Source organism: Panthera tigris, chromosome C1, assembly GCF_018350195.1.
Source record: "Panthera tigris isolate Pti1 chromosome C1, P.tigris_Pti1_mat1.1, whole genome shotgun sequence".
NCBI lineage: Eukaryota > Metazoa > Chordata > Mammalia > Carnivora > Felidae > Panthera > Panthera tigris.
The window spans coordinates 85709612-85729676 of NC_056667.1; the positions used below are offsets into that span (position 1 = coordinate 85709612).

At 38.7% G+C, this 20065-nt stretch overlaps 1 long non-coding RNA gene across 1 annotated transcript; it reads left to right on the forward strand.

Annotated features, from left to right (window-relative positions):
- Positions 1 to 8442: 8442 nt before the first annotated feature.
- On the forward strand, positions 8443 to 13618 carry LOC102957347. The gene is made up of 3 exons (XR_446462.3): positions 8443 to 8593; positions 9145 to 9206; positions 13525 to 13618. It is a non-coding gene; the product is annotated as an uncharacterized LOC102957347 (long non-coding RNA).
- Positions 13619 to 20065: the final 6447 nt, after the last annotated feature.

Here is a 20065-nt window from a genome sequence, read left to right on the forward strand (position 1 = left end):
CTTATATGTGGAATTTAAGAAAGAAAACAGATGGGGGTGGGGTGCCTCGGTGGCTGAGTTGGTTGAGCGTCCAGCTTCAGCTCAGGTCCTGATTTCACAGCTCTTGAGTTCGAACCCTGCATCGGCCTCTGTGCTGACAGCTCAGAGCCTGGAGCCTCCTTCCGATTCTGTGTTTCCCTCTCTCTCTGCTCCTCCCCCGCTCACAGTCTCTCTCTCTCCCTGTCTCTCAAAAATAAATAAACATTTAAAAAATTTTAAAAAGAAACAAAAACAGATGAACATAAGAGAGGGGAAGAAAAAATAAAATAAAAACAGAGAGGGAGGCAAACCATAAGAGACTCTTATATACAGAGAACAAACTGAGGGTTGCAGGAGGGGTTACGGGTGGGGGGATGGGCTAAATGGGTGATGGGCATTAAGGAGGACACTTTTTGGGATGAGCACTGGGTGTTATATGTAAGTGATGAATCACTAAATTCTACTTCTGAAGCCATTATTTACACTGTATGGTAACTAATTTGGATTTAAATAAAATTTTAAAAATAAATTTAAAAAATCGCAGGGGGAGCCTGGGTGGCTCAGTTGGTTAAGTGTCCGACTTCGACTCAGGTCATGATCTCGTGGTCCATGAGTTCGAGCCCCGTGTCAGGCTCTGTGCTGACAGCTCAGAGCCTGGAGCCTGTTTCAGATTCTGTGTCTCCCTCTCTTTCTGCCCCTCCCCTGCTCACACTCTGTCTCTCTCTCTTCCTCAAAAATAAATAAACATTAAAAATTTTAAAAAAATCTATATCTGTTCTCCTTTGTTTTTTAAAAATATTTTTATTATGGTAAAACATATATCACATTAAATTTATCATTTTAACCATTTTAAGTGTATTACTTAGTGGCATTAATTATATTCACAATGTTGTGTTGCTTTTTTTTTCATGCTGAATTCCTAATGTAACTGTGACAAAGATGGATGAAGTATTAGCTGAAAAATAGTTGTTAGCTTAAAGGACAGACATGTCCTAATCCCAGAATACTTATTAGAGGACACAAATATATACAACATATGAATTGAGTGGATCCCGAATATGATCCCAAAGAGTCAAGAAAGCCCCATAGTTGTAGTGTAATATGCAGCATGAGATCTTCATTGGAATAGGATTATTTTATGTCAGGCCAACAAAAACTTGGCATTGATGCATAATTAATGAACTGGGAAATGGATTAATGAGATTTCTCTCTAATTAATGTTTCCCTAATATTTGACGTGAAAGCAAAGCTGCATTAATTAGTAGAGTGGGTATTGTGTGTGTGTGTGTGTGTGTGTGTGTGTGTGTGTGTGTTAGTGTGCATGATTTTGTGTGGGTGTTGTGTGTCTGTGGGTGTAGCTTGACATACTTCATTTGCTGTGTTTTCCTCTCTTTGCTCTTGCCCTCCTTCCTTGTTTCCACCCCCTCATCACTCTTATTCTTCTCAGGACTGCCATTGTGTTTTTGTATGTGGATGAGGGGGAAGGACTGACAGCTTGAATTATTCCATTTTTAGATGAATATTTGAGTATATATGAATTAATCAATATTTTACAATCTAGGTAGTGAAAGCCCCTCCTTTCTCTTAGAGCAAAAAGAACATTATGGTCTGTGTGTGCAGCTTAACTACCATTAATGTTAATTAAATCATGCAGGCAAAACCCCTTTCTTGATAACATGCTCTAGTGTACATCATTGTCAATTATACATCAACTCTTAATCATCTTGGGAAGCAGAAGCGGTAAATCCCCCTGCTGGGCCACAGCACCTCATGTAGGGATTATTGGCTAGCATTAGGATCTGAACTTAGAATCTTAATTCTTTATTTTCCTTCAAACTTATTCTACTATTGTTAATTAAGTCAAATATTCCCCCAGGAGGAGGTAAGCGAGTGTGTGTGTGTGTGTGTGTGTGTGTGTGCGTGTGTGTGTGTGTGTGTGTATGTGTTTGCATATGGGATGGGGAAGAGATGAAGATAAAGGAATGGTGAAGTCTAAGAGGAAGGATATTTTTGCATTCATATTTGAGGGCTACAAAAATGTGTAGCTCCTTTTCCAAAATCTTGAATTTGAACATGGCTTTGCAGATATAAGATCTTCCATGAGCTGTATAGTTCTGATGGTTTTGTTTATGGACATGAAATGCTACTATTGGAAGATTTCATTTCTTATGTGGCTAAATATTTCCTCATCCAAAAGATATTTGTGAAATCTGTGATGCTGCTGCAGTTGTCAAGAAGTTCTCTAACTAGTGGTAGAGACTGACACCTTAACAGGTATTTGGAAATGTATGAGCGAGAGCCATTCAGTTTGCTAGAGCTTATGTTCCAGCTAGAGAGTGATGAAAGGTAAGACTGGAGGGCTGGGGAGAGGCCACACCACGGGAAACCTTGTGCTCCGTGTTGTACTAGCAGGATAAGAACTGGTGTCACCAACAAGGGTCTGAAATGCTAGGAGTGAAGTTCTCATTCCTGGAAGCAGTTGGTGCAAGCCTTCCACCCTCTGGTTCTAGCCAGAGCATTGAGTCTTCTGCTAGCAGCTTCTGCATCTGCTAGCCGACTATAGAAGAGACGGGGGAGTTAGGACTGGACCCATCTTGGGAAGGCACACATCACATCTCCCAGTGATGATCATATGTCCCAATGTATGCCTGAATTCCCAGGGCAACAATTAATACTGTCCTCTTTCACTCTTAGCCATGTCCTGACTTGGACAGTAAGTCATATGACCGCCCTGACTTCCCACATTCCACTGGCCAGAATTCAATCACATAATCACACCCGACTCCAAGGGAGGCTGGGAAATCTATGCAATTGGAAGGAAAAGGCAATGGATTTTGGTGAATGCAAGGTCCTCCGTGCCATACATGTGAAGGAGGTTAAGCTCTGTTCTCCATATCTATTGCCTTTAAACCATCGCCACTTAAATTCTTGATATTCCTTTGAAAATTCTGGTTTATTTTAAAAATTCGATTGAAGTTTGAATCCTGCTCTATAATATATTTGTGTCTTTCTTAAAATAAAAATATTGTACTTTCTTCTTTAAAAATCTTCACAAATAAATAATGCTCCAGGAATATTAGTTGTTATTTCCTCGACTCCTGGAAGAGCTGTATGAATACCCAATTTGAGACAGACACCACTGAGCAGTCTTAAGCAGAAGATGACCTGGCCACAGTTTCATTTAAAAAGACCACTCTGGGGCACCTGGGTGGCTGAGTCACTTAAGCATCTGACCTTGCCTCAGGTCATGATCTCATGGTTCATGACTTTAAGCCCCACGTAGGGCTCCACTCTCAGCTCAGAGCTTACATCGAATCCTCTGTCTCCCTCTCTCTCTGCCCCTTCCCTGCTCTCTCTCTCAAAAATAAATAAAACACCTTGAAATATTTTTTAAAAAAGACCACTCTGACAGCTGCGTGGAGTGTAGATATTAGGAGGCAAAGAGAGGGAGGCCAGTTTGGACTCTTCTAGTTATCTGAGAGAAAGATGACGAAGGATCTGAGTAGTGCTAGTAGGAATGTTAGGAGATTAAATCGGTAGGCCTAAATCAAAAATTAAGTTACTGATAAATTAGACTGTAAAAATTGAATGCTTCAGCAAAAATAATCATAAAATTAAGTTTAACAAGCAAAGAACAAACTGGGAAAAAATGGGTGACACATTTATGAATGATGATATCTTTAATATACAAAGAGGATTATGACTCACCAAGAGAAAGCATTCTACTAGAAAAAATAGACACAGCAATTTGTCAAAGAATATAAATGGTCTGCAAAATGTTAAAAACCTTACCAAAGATCAAAAAATAGAAATGAGAAGATGAGAGCTATTTTTCATTATCAGATTAGTAAAAGAAGGTCTCATAATACCATGTACAAGATATTAGTACTAGTACTGTCAATAACAGTCAAAAATGAAAAAAATAATAATTTCCTTCAATGGAAAATTTGTTAAATAAATTATGATATATCCCCTCAATGGAATATTGTGCAACCACTAAAAATGATTGTATAACTCTATATTAATTGAAATAGGAAGACACTCATGACCCACTACTAAATGAAAACAAAAGATTATTGAACTCTGTATAATATGCCTCACTTTCTGTAAAATGTCTATATGAGTGTGCAGGAATGTGCATGGGTATATATATATAGAGAGAGATATCTGTAAGGCTTTTCAACAAAATATTAAAACAGTGCCTATTTCTAGAGAGTGGAGTTGGAGATGATTTTTACTTTTTCCTCTGTATCTTTCTATATTATTTTGAAATTTGAAAATAGACATAGATCGTTTACAATGTTTAAGAAATAAAACTGAATTATTTAGGGGGAAAAATAGCAGGTCTTTTTGTCGTTCAGAATAAAAAATGAGACGAAGTTGAGGATTGGTCGTATGTGGAAAGTGAAAGAGAAGGGTTGGTCAAGGATGACTTCTGGCTCTCTCATCCTGGTAATTCTGTAGCACTGGCTAAAAGACAACCCTCCTGTCATTGCCTGCCCTTTCCCCCCATTGTCAATCCTTACCACTTTGCAACTTCTCATCTCAGATTCTGCCCCTCCTAATGCTGGTCTCACTGTTGGAGCCTCTGCAGGCTCGGACTGATTTCAGAATGCCCTCTTCATCTACTTTCTTAACTGAGTGGCAGAACATTAGAGATGAGAGATGTCATTGGAAATGACTGGTCCAAATGTTAAATTGGCATACGTTGCTTTGACGCCAACATGTACTGAGGGTCCCAGTCGAACGTCAGAGAAGATGGATGTGAGAACTACCAAGTTTAAGAGAGGCCCAGTACTGACTGGCTCTGTCTCATGGTGTTCAAAGTAGTAGTAAGGCCCATCGAAAGGGTAAGGATTCCCAGGGGTTTGCAAGGCTTGATGAGTGGTAGGGAAGCCCATTTTCACTTGGACTGACTACGCAGAAGAGGGGCAGGAGGCTGAATAGTGGAAGCAAAGGCTGGTCCTTGTTAACAGTTTGAGAGGAATTGCCACCATATCCTTTTTCTGTATTGCAGTTTTGCCTTACAAACAATTTTTTTCAAAGCCAGATTATGCAGAAACAAGCCTAAATGCTGTCTGTCTAAATGTAAATGTTAAACATAAGAACTCTTTACTGGTAAAGGAATTTGCAAGATTGAAGTCAGAGATGTGTCGGCTTCTCAAATTTTATTCTCTTTGCCATTTAAGGCTGACTCATCCCAGCCTTCAAGGGTCAGGGCATTTCTTAGTATGCGTTGAACTCATGCCAAACTATTGTTTCACACTGTTATTGTCTAAAAGACAACGTGTACTAGAAACGTGAAACAGGAAATGTCCATCTGAACTTATTACGGTAGAAGAAATTTTCCAGAGTCCATATGCTGATGTAATTATGCTCAGATTTTTTTTTTTTTTTTTCCAAAGCGTTTGGTGACCAGATCTTTGGAACAATTGTCTTCGCTGTCATGGGCAGGGCATATAACTTATTATCTGTCTTGTAGAAGAGTACAGCCTGTAATTGGCACACTGTTTTTGAATTAGGTTTTAAGGAGTTCTTTTTTATTCGCCCAGTTTGTGTGGGTGTGGGAAGTGCATATATATTTGAATGTCCGAATCTCTATTTTCTTTGGAGAGTCCTTACTTTATTTTACACAGAATTTTTTTTTTCTCCATCTTCATAGTCGATGACACATACCCTACTCCCTTCTGTTCCAGTGCTGTACTTTGTACAATTTACAGTACAATTTCCTGGAAATAGCAGCAGGCAGCTTCAGTAGGCCTTGGCTGGCTGGTTCAGGGTTCTTGCAGTGCTCACAATGGACATTTCTCAGCATCACTAATCTCTCTTCTTTTATTTTGGTCCCATTTTCATCAGCACCAATCCTGTGCTCTGAAATGAATTGAAATGCTGTACTCTTTGAAGGGACGAGGATTAAAGCTTAAACCAGGTCTAAGGATGAGGTGAGAGGAGGGCAGCCCACACAAATCTGGTAGTTTTTTTTCTCCTGAGAACTGAAAAAAAACAATCTGTACTCTCAGAAAAGAAAGGAAACAGTAAGTAGGAGCTTTTCCCCTACACTGTACATGGTACACTGTCTTTGGTGTAGAGCAAAGTGAAAGTCAACCCATTATTTATTTCTGTAGCACACTTATTTTTTTTTTTTAACGTTTTTTATTTATTTTTGAGAGAGAGAGACAGAGTGTGAGCGGGGGAAGGGCAGAGAGAGAGGGAGACACAGAATCTGAAGCAGGCTCCAGGCTCCGAGCTGACAGCACAGAGCCGGACGCGGGGCTCAAACCCATGAACCGTGAGATCATGACCTAAGCCGAAGTCGATGCTTAACCAATGCTTAACCGATGCCCAGGTGCCCCGATTTCTGTAGCATATTTAAATACAGTATTGGATTTATATAATCATTAAGAGGTAGAGATCATAACTCAGGTATGACTGCATCTTTTTTTTCCCTCTTTTCACTTAATTTAAGTAGCTTCATATTCTTGTTTTATTTTTTTTTAATTTTTTTTAACGTTTATTTATTTTTGAGACAGAGAGAGACAGAGCATGAACGGGGGAGGGTCACAGAGAGAGGGAGACACAGAATCTGAAACAGGCTCCAGGCTCTGAGCTGTCAGCACAGAGCCCGACACGGGGCTCGAACCCATGGACCGTGAGATCATGACCTGAGCCGAAGTCGGACGCTTAACCGACCGAGCCACCCAGGCGCCCCTCTTGTTTTATTTTTTAATGTTTATTTATTTTTGAGAGAGCGAGAGAGAGAGAGTGTGGAGATCTGAAGCAGGCTCTGCATTGACAGCAGAGAGCCCAGTGCAGGGCTCGAACTCAAAACCTGTGAGATCATGACCTGAGCCAAAGTCAGACACTCAACCGACTGAGCCCCCCAGGCACCCTTAGAAATCCATTGACTAAAAAAAAAAAAAAAAAAGAAAGAAAAAAGAAATCCATTGACTTTTAATGTAACTTTTGAATAGGAAGCAGTTGAATATAAACAAGATCTTGAAATGAGATTATTTGGGATTAGCTAAGTATTGCTATATCTAACTTAAAAGCTTATTTTATTTTTATTTTTAATTTATTTTTATTTTTTAATTAAAAATTTCCTTAAAAATATTTATTCATTTTTGAGAGAGGGAGAGAGACAGAGCATGAGCAGGGCGTGGGGGAAGGGCAGGGAGAGAGGGAGACACAGAATCCGAAGCAGGCTCCAGGCTCTGAGCTGTCAGCACAGAGCCCAACGCAGGGCTCGGACCCACAAACTGCAAGATCATGACCTGAGCCGAAGTCAGATGCTTAACCGACTGGGCCACCCAGATGACCCTTTTAATTTATTTTTAAATTTAAATCGATGTTAGTTAACATAAACTGTAATAATAATTTCAGGAGTAGAATTTAGTGATCTATCACTCACATATAACACTCAGTGCTCATCCTAACAAGTGCCCTCCCTAACATATTCTTGTTTTATATCTGAGTCCATGATCTTTTTCATCCTGTATCCTATGTGTCTGACAAACTCCATTTTATCCCATTTTTCAGTTCTTTTTCTCCAGTTTTACAGAATCCCAGAAATCCTTTTCTCCAGTTAAAATACTATCATTAGTGGGTCACCTGGGTGGCTCAGTCAGTTGAGCATCCGACTTTGGCTCAGGTCATGATCTCATGGTTCATGAGTTCGAGCCCTGTGTTGGGCTCTGGTCTGACAGCTCAGAGCCTGGAGCCTGCTTTGGGTTCTGTGTCTCCCTCTCTCTCTACCCCTCCCCCACTTGTGTTCACTTTCTCTCTCTGTCTCTCAAAAATAAAAATAAACATTAAAAACATTTAAAAAAATACTATTATTAGTAGCATTATTTCTAATGTCATTTTGAACTTCTTTATTCCAGCACACTCTGCAGGGTGAAACCTTAATAGAAGCCATAGAGAATGAATGATTGGTATTCAGCCAAGCTTTGCCTGTCTTTCCATGACCAAAAACAATTAGGTGAAAAGGGGGAAGATGCAATTGGCTATTGTTTTACCTGCCTGGTCCCAAACAATCCATATGAATATTTGGGATTTTTTTTTTTTTTTTTTTTTTGTACAGTGATGGTTGCATTTTCATTATGTAGCCATAGCAAAAGTTTTCAGTGAGAAAGTTTCATTTCAGAAACAAATGAGGTCAATGGCTTCTTGTTTTAGGAAAGGGGGTAGCGGGGACATTGGAGTAAGGGGAAGTCCTATGTCAGAGGGCTCTACACACACTTTCCTGAAATACGTCAGCTATGTGTAAATGCAATCTGTTATTTTAACTATTCATAATAGCTGTGTTTTGTCCTTTCTCCCATTAAATTATAAAATTGATGATATAAATATGGTGAATCTTTATTTTTCAAAGATTCCTCCCTACATCTGTAATAGGTTGCATTTTATTCTTTCCAAAGGTCTCAAAAACTACCAGATTATTGTTAAAAAACAAACACGTTTTGGAAGACTACTGACCAGTAGCCAGAAGGAAGGTCCTGAGTCATCGAAGTGTTCTCCAGCTGGCAAAGGAGTATGAAAACCCCCTGGCCAGATCTGTCCTTGCTGGAGCATCGAGGTAAGTCAGGGAAAAACGTTCATGGTACCCGGCAAGAAATGAAATGGTAAACATCATGCAGTGCATGTCTGTGCCTCAAATCAAAGCTTCATATTCAAAAGATATGGGAACTTCATTTTTCTTCTCCTTCCCCAGCTTGTGTATTTCAGTTTTGTATTGAAATGTTTGCTTGATTCATAAAATATTTAAGGACTATATAAAGAAGAAAGACTCAGGAATCAAAGGCAAGTGACCTAACACAACTTCCGTGAGGTCTATTCAGGAAAGCAGGCTTCATCAAAAGCCCGGTGTTGTTAGTCAGCACTGCTTTCTCACCAGGTTTTGACTTCCTACTGAGTGCAGTGAGTGAAAGAACCCTGAGCAGCAAACATTTAAGGATTTTGTCTGGGCAAACACTGATCGTAAGGTTTTGACCTCTAACGGTGTCAGGCATATTGCCTTGATAAATTGTAAAGTGAATTTTCGAAGATAAAACTGCAACTTAAATATTCACATAGTTATGAACTGTTTGCATATTTTTAGAGAAAAAAATAATGCCATTTATTTTTCAGAATAGAGTACGATTACGATACCAAAATCTACAAAATGTGAAAGAGTAAAGGAAAACTATCAGGTGAGAACCAATTATTTTTATTCCAGAGATATAGGTAAGAAATATGAATAGATATGTATATATACAGAAGGGTACATAAAAAACTAGAAACTGTGGTTGCCTTTGAGAAAAAGAATTGAGGGCCTAACAGTCAGAGATACTTTGCATAGTTTACAATGTTATAATATTGTAGTTTCTTTCCTTGTACATACATAGCTTTTTTTTAAATTTTTTTAATGTTTATTTATTTTTGAGACAGAGAGACACAGCATGAGCAGGGAAGGGGCAGAGAGAGAGGGAGACACAGAATGTGAAGCAGGCTCCAGGCTCTGAGCTGTCAGCACAGAGACCGACGCAGAGCTCGAACCCACGAACTGCGAGATCATGACCTGAGCCGAAGTCGGACACTTAACCGACTGAGCCACCCAGGCGCCCCTATATAGCTTTTTTAGAAGAATGAGAAGTGCTTTACAAATGCAAAGATTTTCACTGTTAAGTCTTTATTTCCATAAAACTAAAAGTAAGTGCTTGGTCAATAGACTCTAGGCTGTAGCCATGATATCCCTTGATTTCGTTTACCTGATAACACTAGCCCATGTTTGTGAATTCTTAAAAACTCCCCAAATGATTTTACATACATTACCTAATTTGTAAGATCACCTTAGTATTTGTTACTATTTTTTAATGTTTGTTTATTTATTTATTTATTTATTTATTTATGTATTTATTTAGAGAGAGGGGAGAAGGCATGGGAATGGGAGAGGTGCAGAAAGAGAGGGAGAGAGAGAATCCCAAGCAGGCTCCACACTGCAGAGCTCAGTCCCACAAACCTTGAGATCCTGACCTAAGCCAAAGTCAAGAGCCCAGTGCTTAATCAACCGAGCTGCCTAGGCTCCCCTATTTGTTACTATTTATTATTACTCAGCTCTTCTAGTTTTCTTCCCTTAATATGTGATTATAATATTGAATTGCAGTGTTTTTGTTCCCCTGCACCACACAAAAAAAATAGGATACTATTTTCAGAAGTTTCTAAGGAAGGTCTATTTGATACTTTGATACTTTCTTAAGTATTGGACCCAGGTGTAACAGAATTATAAAGCTCAGGCTTCCAGAACAGAGACATAACACTCAGGTGCTTATCTTGAGAGCCATATGGTGGTTCATCACAATTCAGTTTGATGTTACTTTTATCTTATCCCACTGAGCCCAAGACAGAGTGTTCAACAGCTCTGGGTAAATAAAAATATTAGTCAAAATTAAATGGAGGGTGTGGAAAGGGAGTGGGCCTATAGGGTATTGCAAAATTTTTCCCTTCCAAAACCCTTCTCTGCTGAGGGGTAAGTACGTACCACTGCTTTTCATCATGCAAATAGATGACCAGATAAGGAAAAAAAGCTATTCTCCTTCCTTGTATGTGCTTTACTGGATTTATAGACATATGTCAGCCCTCCATTTTCATTAATGCTCATAGGACTGAATTTCTTTCCAAGTTATTTGATTTAGCAATATTGCTAAAACTGGTTATCAAGCCATTTTGTATTAAAAAGGGTTTCATGGATGGTGACTTGTGAGTTGGCTGACAGCTGAAATGATAAGCCCTGTTCAGTTCTGCCTCTTGTATCTGCCAGAGATTAAGGATACTCTGACCAGGGGTGCCTGGGTGGTTCAGTCGGTTGAGCTTGTGACTCTTGATTTTGGCTCAGATCATGATCCTACCCAGGGTCATGGGATCAAGCCCTGTGTTGGGCTCTGTGCTGGGTGTAGAGCCTACTTGGGATTCTCTCTCTCTCTCTCTCTCTCTCTCTCTCCCTTTGCCCCTCTCCCCTGCTCATGTTCTCTCTTTCCAAAATAAAAATATAAAAAATAAATATCTTGACCAACGAAGAGGAAGACACATGTTTACCTTTCTGCATTCCTTCTTCTGTTAAAAAATACACATAGGTCCAAATTGGAGTCACTTGTGCTAAGCTCATGTCACCAAACCAAGACTTAATACTTTTCTTAATGACAGCTTCAATCTCTCCCAAGAGTGGAATCTTAGGCCAGTCAATCTGGAATGACCTAGTCAGCGCTAGTGAGGTAATCTGTCTAATAGACCCCTGCCTTCCCCAAGGAAGGTGACCTTGCCTAAAACAATCCAATCTTTGCTAGAAAGTTTCTTGTCCTGCCTCCTTCTGCCTATAAAAATCTTCTGTTTTGTCTAGTTCCTCAGAGTTTCTTTTTATTTGCTAGATGGTATGCCACCTCGTTCATGAATTGTTGAACAAAAACAGTAAGATCTTTAAAGTTTATTTGGTTAAATTTTGTTTTTTAACATTTCCAAGCTAGTTTTTAACCTCAGGAAAGAATCACTCTTATGTGGCTATTTAATATTTAATTGGCTACATAATGCAGCTGTGTAATAGCTAAAGGCCATGTTGCACAGTGGTTAAGGATGAAGGCTTGGAGTCAAACAAACCTAAATTCAAATTTCAACTGTGCCCCTTACCACACATGTGACCTTGGGAAAGTTAACATCTTTAATATCACTTTTCTTATTTGTGAACTACATTTTGTTGGAAGGAATAATTTTTTTTTAATGTATAAAGTGCATGGCACAGGACCTATAATACAAGGTGCATTCAGTAACAATTCAGTTCTTGTTATAATTAGTAAAACCTTTTTTTTTTTTTTTTTTTTTTTTTTTTTTTGAGAGAGAGAGAGTCCAAGCCAGGGAGGGGTAGAGGAGTGGGGTAGACAAAGGATCCGAAGCGGGCTCTGTGCTTACAGAAGAAAGCCCAACTCAGGGCTCGAATCCACAAATTGTGAGATCATGACCTGAGCCAAAGTTGGACGCTCAACCAACTGAGCCACCCAGGTGCCCCTAAAACTTTTTTTATAGTTAACAACCACAAAAAAATAGGACATTTACATAGAAACTGACTACTTGCTATCTCCAACTACTCCCCCTCCCTTGTCCTTGAACCCACTCCACTCCGGCAAACCACTGTTCCACTGACACTGCACTTAGTCAGCTCACCAATGACATTCACACCACTGTGCACAGGGACCAGTTTTCAAGCCTCATCTGAGCTGAGCAAACAGCAGCCTTTGAAAGAGTTCATCTTGCATTCCACTGACTCCTCTGCTCAGGGTTCAGTCCCCTGGCCCCTTCTCTATCCATAATCATTCCCCTGGTGACCTCTTTCAGTCTTGGAGCTTGAATAACATGTGTACACTGATGACCTTCCAAATATGTGCAGTCCCAACCTTGCTCCTGAACTCCAGACTTGTATATCCAACCAACTGCCTGCTCAACCTGTACCTGGATGTCGTAAATGTCATCTCAAACCCAGCAGGTCTAAAACCAAACTCCCTGGACTTCCCACAAATCTGTTGCTCTCACAGCCTCCCCTGTTTCAGTGAATGACAACTCCATGACGCAGGTGCTCACCTAAAAGCTTTGCAGTCATCCTTGACTCCTCTTCTCTTTTCTCACACCCACATGCAAACCATCAAGAAATCCTATTGACCCCCACCTGCAAAATCAATCCAGAATTAATAACTTCTCAAGACTGTCTCCTCTGTCTCTCTGGCCTCCCTGACATTCACTTTGATTATTGTTGGAAATTCCTAACCAGTTGTCTTGCTTCCGCAGTTGCACCTCCAGACTGCTCTCAAAGAGCAGCCAACATGATTCAACTATAATGTAATCCATATCCTGTCACTCCTCACAACTCTCTCATCGCTGGGGTGCCTGGGTGGCTCCGTCAGTTGAACATCCGACTTAGGCTCGGGTCATGATCTCACCGTTCCTGAGTTCCAGCCCCACAATGGGCTCTTTGCTGTCGGCACAGAGCCCGCTTCGGATCCTCTGTCCCCCTCCCTCTCTCTGCCCCATCCCTGCTGGTTCTCCCTTTCTCTCTCTTTCTCTCTCTCTCTCAATAAACAAATAAATTAATTAAAAAAACTCTCCCATGGCTTCTGAGCTCACATAAACACCAGACAGGCCTGGCACAACCTGGCCTAATCCCCTGTACCCTCTGCATTGCCCACTCCGCTCCAGCCACACTGCCCTTCTTGTTTCTCCTTGAGCATGCTAGACTCACTCTCACGGCAGGGTTTTTGCACCTGTTTCCCTCCCCAGGATGGCCTCCCACGGATATCCACTCATCAGTCTCTTCTCTTCTTCTAGTCTGTTCAAATGCGCTTTGTCGGTGTGGTAATTCTGACCAACATATTTAAATTTACAGTCTCCGTTTGCTTTGTACCTTTGTTCTTGCTTTAGTTTTCTTCATAGTACTTTCACATATTTTACTTCTTTCTTTTATTTATTTCTCTCTTCTCCACATAAATGTAGTCCATGACGTCCGGCGTGGTTGGCCGACTGGTGCACTCCTGTATCCTTGCCAATGCACATACTCACCAGGTACTTCCATAAGAAGACTAAATCACTACTTTATAAGTATTTGTTTGAGAGAATCCGCTTGAGAAAATACATTTCCTGCCATATATGGTATGAAAGCCTACTGTGCAGAGTCAGGAATCTGGATTCTGATTTTGACTGGGCCTCCCATGAACTGGACCTTAGAAGAGGTTCCACCTCTGAGCCTTGTTTTCCTAATCTTTAAAACCTATCTCTCAGAGCTATTACAGTGTTGAAATATAAGGTTATTTCAGGGAGTTCAGTCCCATGTTTGCACAAAGAAGGAATTTAATCACCCCTTTTACAAGCCACCCCCCCCCCACCCCGCCGCTGCCCCACAGCCCATATACTCCCAATTAAGGTTTTATACCAACCTTACCTTAAGAACATTAGGTTCCACTTGAAACATTTTTTTTTAATTGTCACTGAAATAAATTCCCAGTTAGGTGAACATTTTACCTAAAAGATGGGAGGCAATAAAGAGGCTCTAACAGAATCAGGGTTCATCATCTTTTAGTGTGTAAGTAAACGAAATGGGAGAGGGGCCTTACACGCCTTCCTTCTGTCCTTGCATTCAGATTAGAGTTTGAGGTGAGAAACAAGAAATGAAACAGACTTTGCATTTTTTTTTATGTTTGGCCAAGCTCCTCTAGTTTACATAGTCATAATTCAAATGATCATCTTTGAAGTTTTCCTATTCAATGCCCTAACTTTGTCCCAACCAGGAAAAATCAGTAGCTGTTGTTTTGAATTTTGTATTTGTAAAGACATTGCAATGAAGGAACCACGGAATGCCCAAAATCTTTTAAGTATTTTAAAGGTACATCTGTTAAACTTTTATAGGTTTGTGAGATTTTTAAAACATACTTTTTGTATCCAATAAGCTGAGAAGGCAAGAAAGTAAAACCATACTGTTCAGACTCTTCCTGATTTTCTTTTCTAACAACTCTCCTCAAGATTTTTCTTATGTTCTGGTCAATTTGAGTAGATGCTCAATGGACACTTTTGATTGATTAATGTATAACAAACTCTTGACCAGGTCCTGGATTTGCATCATTTAGTAAAACCCACCTTGGAAAATAGTGCCAATAATTTATGCAGATTATATTGGGAAAAAAAGGAATGTTAAAAATATTAAAGAAAACAAACTTTAGAAATGACTCTTTCACACACAAATATTTCACATGTTGAGATATTCCAGGCTCGTGTTAAGAGGATTCTAGTTCTGGATCTGTTTTCCATACGCTTCAGTTCCAGGTGACATGTTCAGCATAAGCTCTTGCCTGGTCTGGCTCATGTTGCTTCATACATCTCTCCTGAGCTTGGATCTTCATCCTGTTTGCTCTTCCTGCCCTTTTACCATCCAGTTTGCAATCCTGATAAAGCTTTCTTGTATTTGTGCTCTTACTCAAGTTTGTATATATGATGCTATCTCACTCCTGGTCTATATAGTATATCATATATGTATATATATATATATATATGATATATATATATATGAAATATATATATATATATGAGATATATATATGAGATATATATATGAAATATATATATATATGAGATATATATATGAGATATATATATATATGAAATAGATATATATGAGATATATATATGAGATATATATATATGAAATATATATATATGAGATATATATATATGAGATATATATATATATATATGAGATATAGATATATATATATATGAGATATATATATATGAGACATATGAGAGGGAGAGAATTTTCTTTCCAACAAGGAACTCTTGAAGGTTTCAGGCATGGAGTGAATGAGACATTCACCTATATGGTAGGGTAGGAGAGAGCCTGGCTGGGGCCAGAGAGACCAACTGAACAGTAAGAAAGTATAAAAACTTTGAACTATGGCATAGACCTGCAAGAAATAGTTGAGTGTTTAAATGAAGACATTGTTGTTTAAAACTGTATTGTTTGCAATATTTTTCATTCTATCAGTAGGGGAATTGAGTAGACCAGACAATAATGTTTTCATTTTTAACTTTGCAACACAGCAATAGGAAGTCTCTGACAGTGTGTAACACAGCAATCAAGTAAGAAAACTTGAAAGCAGTGTCTCAAAGTTCATCACCAGGCAATATCTTTTCCCCAACCTCTCTCAAAGCTCTCTGGAACAATAATACAATAATTTTTTTTTGTTTCATTGGTACTTATGAGCCAATTTATAAATTCTCTCCATCAAAGATATTTGCAAATGACATATCAGATAGAGTTACTATCCAAAATCTATAAAGTACTTATCAAACTCAACACCCAAAAAAACCCAAATAATCCAGTGAAGAAATGGCCAAAAGACATGAATAGACACTTTTCCAAAGAAGACATCCAGATGGCTAACAGACACATGAAAAAATGCTCAACATCACTCATCATTAGGGAAATACAAATCAAAACCACAATAAGATACCACCTCACAACAGTCAGAATGGCTAAAATTAACAACTCAGGCAACAACAGATGTTGACGAGGATGTAGAGAAAGAGTATCTCTTTTGCACTGCTGGTGGGAATGCAAACTGGTGCAGCCACTCTGGAAAACAGTATGGAGTTTCCTCAAAAAGTTAAAAATGGAACTACCCTATGACCCAGCAACTGCATTACTAGGTATTTATCCAAAGGATACAAGTATGCTGTTCCAAAAGGGCATATGCACCCTAATGTTTATAGCAGTGCTATCAACAATAGCCAAATTATGGAAAGAGCCTAAATGTCCATCATCAGCTGATGAATGGATAAAGAAGATGTGGTACACACACACACACACACACACACACACGCACACACACTGGAGTATTACTTGGCAATCATAAAGAATGAAATCTTGCCATTTGCAACAATGTGGATGGAACTAGAAGGTTTTATGCTAAACAAAATTAGTCAGAGAAAGACAAATATCATATGACTTCACTCATGTGGAATTAAAGATACAAAACAGATGAACATAAGGGAAGGGAAGCAAAAATAATATAAAAAAAGGGAGGGGGACAAAACATAAAACTCTTAAATACAGAGAAAAACTGAGGGTTGCTGGAAGGGGTTGAAGGTGGAGGGATGGGCTAAATGAGTAAGGGGCATTAAGGAAGGCACTTGCTGGGATGAGCACCGGGTATTATACATGGGGGATGGATCACTGGAATCTGTTCCTGAAATTGTTATTGCACTAACGATTATGATAACTAACTTAAATGTAGATTTTTTAAAAAAGCATTATGGAATCTACAAAAAAGTTACAGATGATTGAACAGAAGAACAAATGATTGTATTTCTATACATTTGCAATACACAATGGGAAATTTAAAAATTCAATAAATAAATTCTCTCCACCAATGCGTCTGCCCCCTGCCGGCCTGGGTCGGCTACCGTCCCTATACATTCCCATAGTACTCTGTTTTTATCTCTATCCTAGGACATATGATGCCATTTTCCGAGTCCACAGTCTTTATCTGCAGTTCTGAAAAACAAAGTTTATTTTATGATTCGTGCCAAACCTTACTTGGCAGCAAAACCTGACCTGAACTGGCATGAAGCTATTTATGTTATGTTTTACTCCAGAAATGTTACAGTATATGCTTGTGGAAGGCTGCCCTAGGCTCTGTCATGGGTGTTACATATTAAATGTTATATATTTTTTTACTTTTCTAAAAATCCATGAAGAGTGTTGGTTCTGAAACACTGGTGGCCCAAGTGCTTTGGATCGAGACCAGTGGAGCTGCACTGTCGCCTGATTGCTAGTCTGTGTCCCCCCCAGAGTGTGAAGCCTCGGTTCCTTATACCTGCCTGGTGTCTAGTGGGTCCCAACAGATATAAATAAAAAAGTCCGTGAATATTTGCTCTCAATTTAACGTATTTAAATTTATCGACTTTCTTCTATTCATATTTTTTAAATGTTAACTACTTTGAGAAAGAAGAGTTAGGGCTGGGGCTCCTGGCTGGCTCAGTTGGTATAGCATGTGACTCTTGATCTCAGGGTTGTGAATTTGAGCCCCACGTGGAGCACAGAGGTTCCTTAAAGGAAAAATAAAAAGGGCAAACAGTCCTTTTTGAAAAAAATTTTTTAAGTGAAAACACAAATATTTGGCCAGATTGAAAAATCCACAACAGAACCAAGAATAATATCATGTTTCCTGGTGTTTAGATTTGTGTTTTCTTATGTAGATAAGACTAATATTATAAAGGCCAGATAACTCAAAGGCCAAGGGAAACAACTTTCTTTAAAATGCTATTGAAATCTTACTAGCTAAAAAGCTAAAAAAATTATCATAATGTAGGCAAGGATATAGTGAAACGGGCATTCTCAAACGATGCAAGTAGGAGTATGGATTGTTAGAGTGTATCTAGAAAGCCCGTTACAATACGGATCAAGAAGGTTAAAAAATTTACATCTGCAGTAAATAATAGAATATTTAGCACATATTACCTAAGAAACATTTATATTCTTGAGGCATATCAGTTTGGTTATTTCTTTAGGAGATTCCAGCAGATAAGCTGCATCTCTGAAAGTAGCCAATATTTAGTTTTATAAGGACTGCTATGTTAATATTTTTATATGGAATGTTTTTAAAGCTTTCTTTTGTTCAAACACCTTTTTAAAATGTTACAGCTCCTATTCTGTATTGTTTAAACATGTGTAAGTACATGACAAGGTAATTTAAAAATTTCTCATACGCGGGGCACCTGGGTGGTTCGGTCGGTTGAGCATCTGACTCTTGATTTTGGCTCAGGTCATGATCCCAGGGTCGTGGGATCAAGCCCCGTTTTGGGCTCCACGGTAAGCTTAACATTCCGTCTCTCTTCTTCTGCCCCTCTTTTCTGGAGCGTGCTCTCTCTCTCTCAAATTAAAAAAAAAAGTCTCTCATATGTAGTGTGTTTTGTTGGTTTCGGTTAATAATTCTATACTCTATTACAATGCATAGTAATTTTTTTCCTTTTTTTTTCACTTAACCCCAAATTCATAGTAATTTCGAACACCCTATCAAAACAGTGTGGGCAGTGCATAGTAACCTGCACGTTGTATTAAATAAAGCTCTTAGAGAAAAACAAGAGCTACTGTATGTTGACTAAATAGGAATTTTCATATGGGAATTTGAGACTTCCACAAGCATTGGAAGGGTTGGGAGATTAAAGATCCAGGAAGCTGTTGCCACTAATCTCAGCTTGCATTGCACAGGTAGTTGGCTCCCCGAACTTTCTTGGGAGCCTCCATTTCCCTCAGTCTCCAGGAAGCTCTACCAGCTATATAAGCTTGCAGCATTACAACAGATCATTCTCAAGCAGCTACCAGTAGCCATCTCCATTGTCTATGGAACCAAAGACGGTAATTTGCTGGAATTCATCCATAAGCTGCCGTGAACCTCTTGTCTATTGTCAGCCCACATGTCTATCTGTCACTGCCCTGCTTGAATAATAGCTTCTACTCCTTCCCTTTCCAATGTCACATAAGTGCCTGTTCCTGGCAGACTCTGACCTGGAACCAACTGGGGAGGAGGATTCTGGGAACTATGGTTCTGTTTTTCTTCTGAAATGCATGGATCATAAATGGGAAAGCAGTGATGCCAAGTTGACAGTAAATGATCGCGTTCGTTTCAGTGTCGATGACAACTAGATGGTATTTTTCTTTGCTGATTTTCCATCCTATTAGTATTCTTTCAGTCCAACTCACTGTTATTAGTTGACCAAGACCCAGAAATCTCTCAGCAAGCAAGTAGCAGAAGTACAATTGAATTCATCTTTTATATACCATTCTGTCCATTAAAAATTATTGCTCCTTGGTTCTCCATTCCAAAATGTCTGATGCACATGAAGCTGAAGTAACACATTTTAAAATGACCATTACCCTTTTTGTGTAAGATAAAATACAATTAAGGAAATGAGGTTTTCACTGACATGTTTTCTAGAAGGGACTTTGTACCTAGCACTTCTATTTGGGAAAAATCTCTAACATTCTTTATCAACAATAGGGAGGATAAAAATTTGGCAAGATTTTAATTTGAATTTATAGCCTCCATGTACTCAAATTAAACTTAGTCATATACTTAAAAAATTTATAAGTGTATTTTGAATATTTGATGTTTCTCTAATTTTTTCAACTTTTCTTTATACATGTTTCATTTGGGCTCAGAGATAACTTATGTATATTATGCATGAGTTTGTAGCTTTTTCCATATTTTGAGAAAATTTTAAGGGAATAAAATTTTGCTTCATAAAACATCCTGTCAAGATGTAAATAATACCACATAGGACATTTTGATAAAACACTCATGGCCTAAATTCAATAAAATAATAAAAATTTTATTAAAGATAGAATGCCAGTACAAAAGTACTATTATAAATATTTTAATTATTGTATAATATATTATTCTGCCTTGCACTGTAATTCAAAATTTTATACATATTTGTTGGCTCAAAGAGATATCTAATTCATCCTCTCCTGACATTCAGT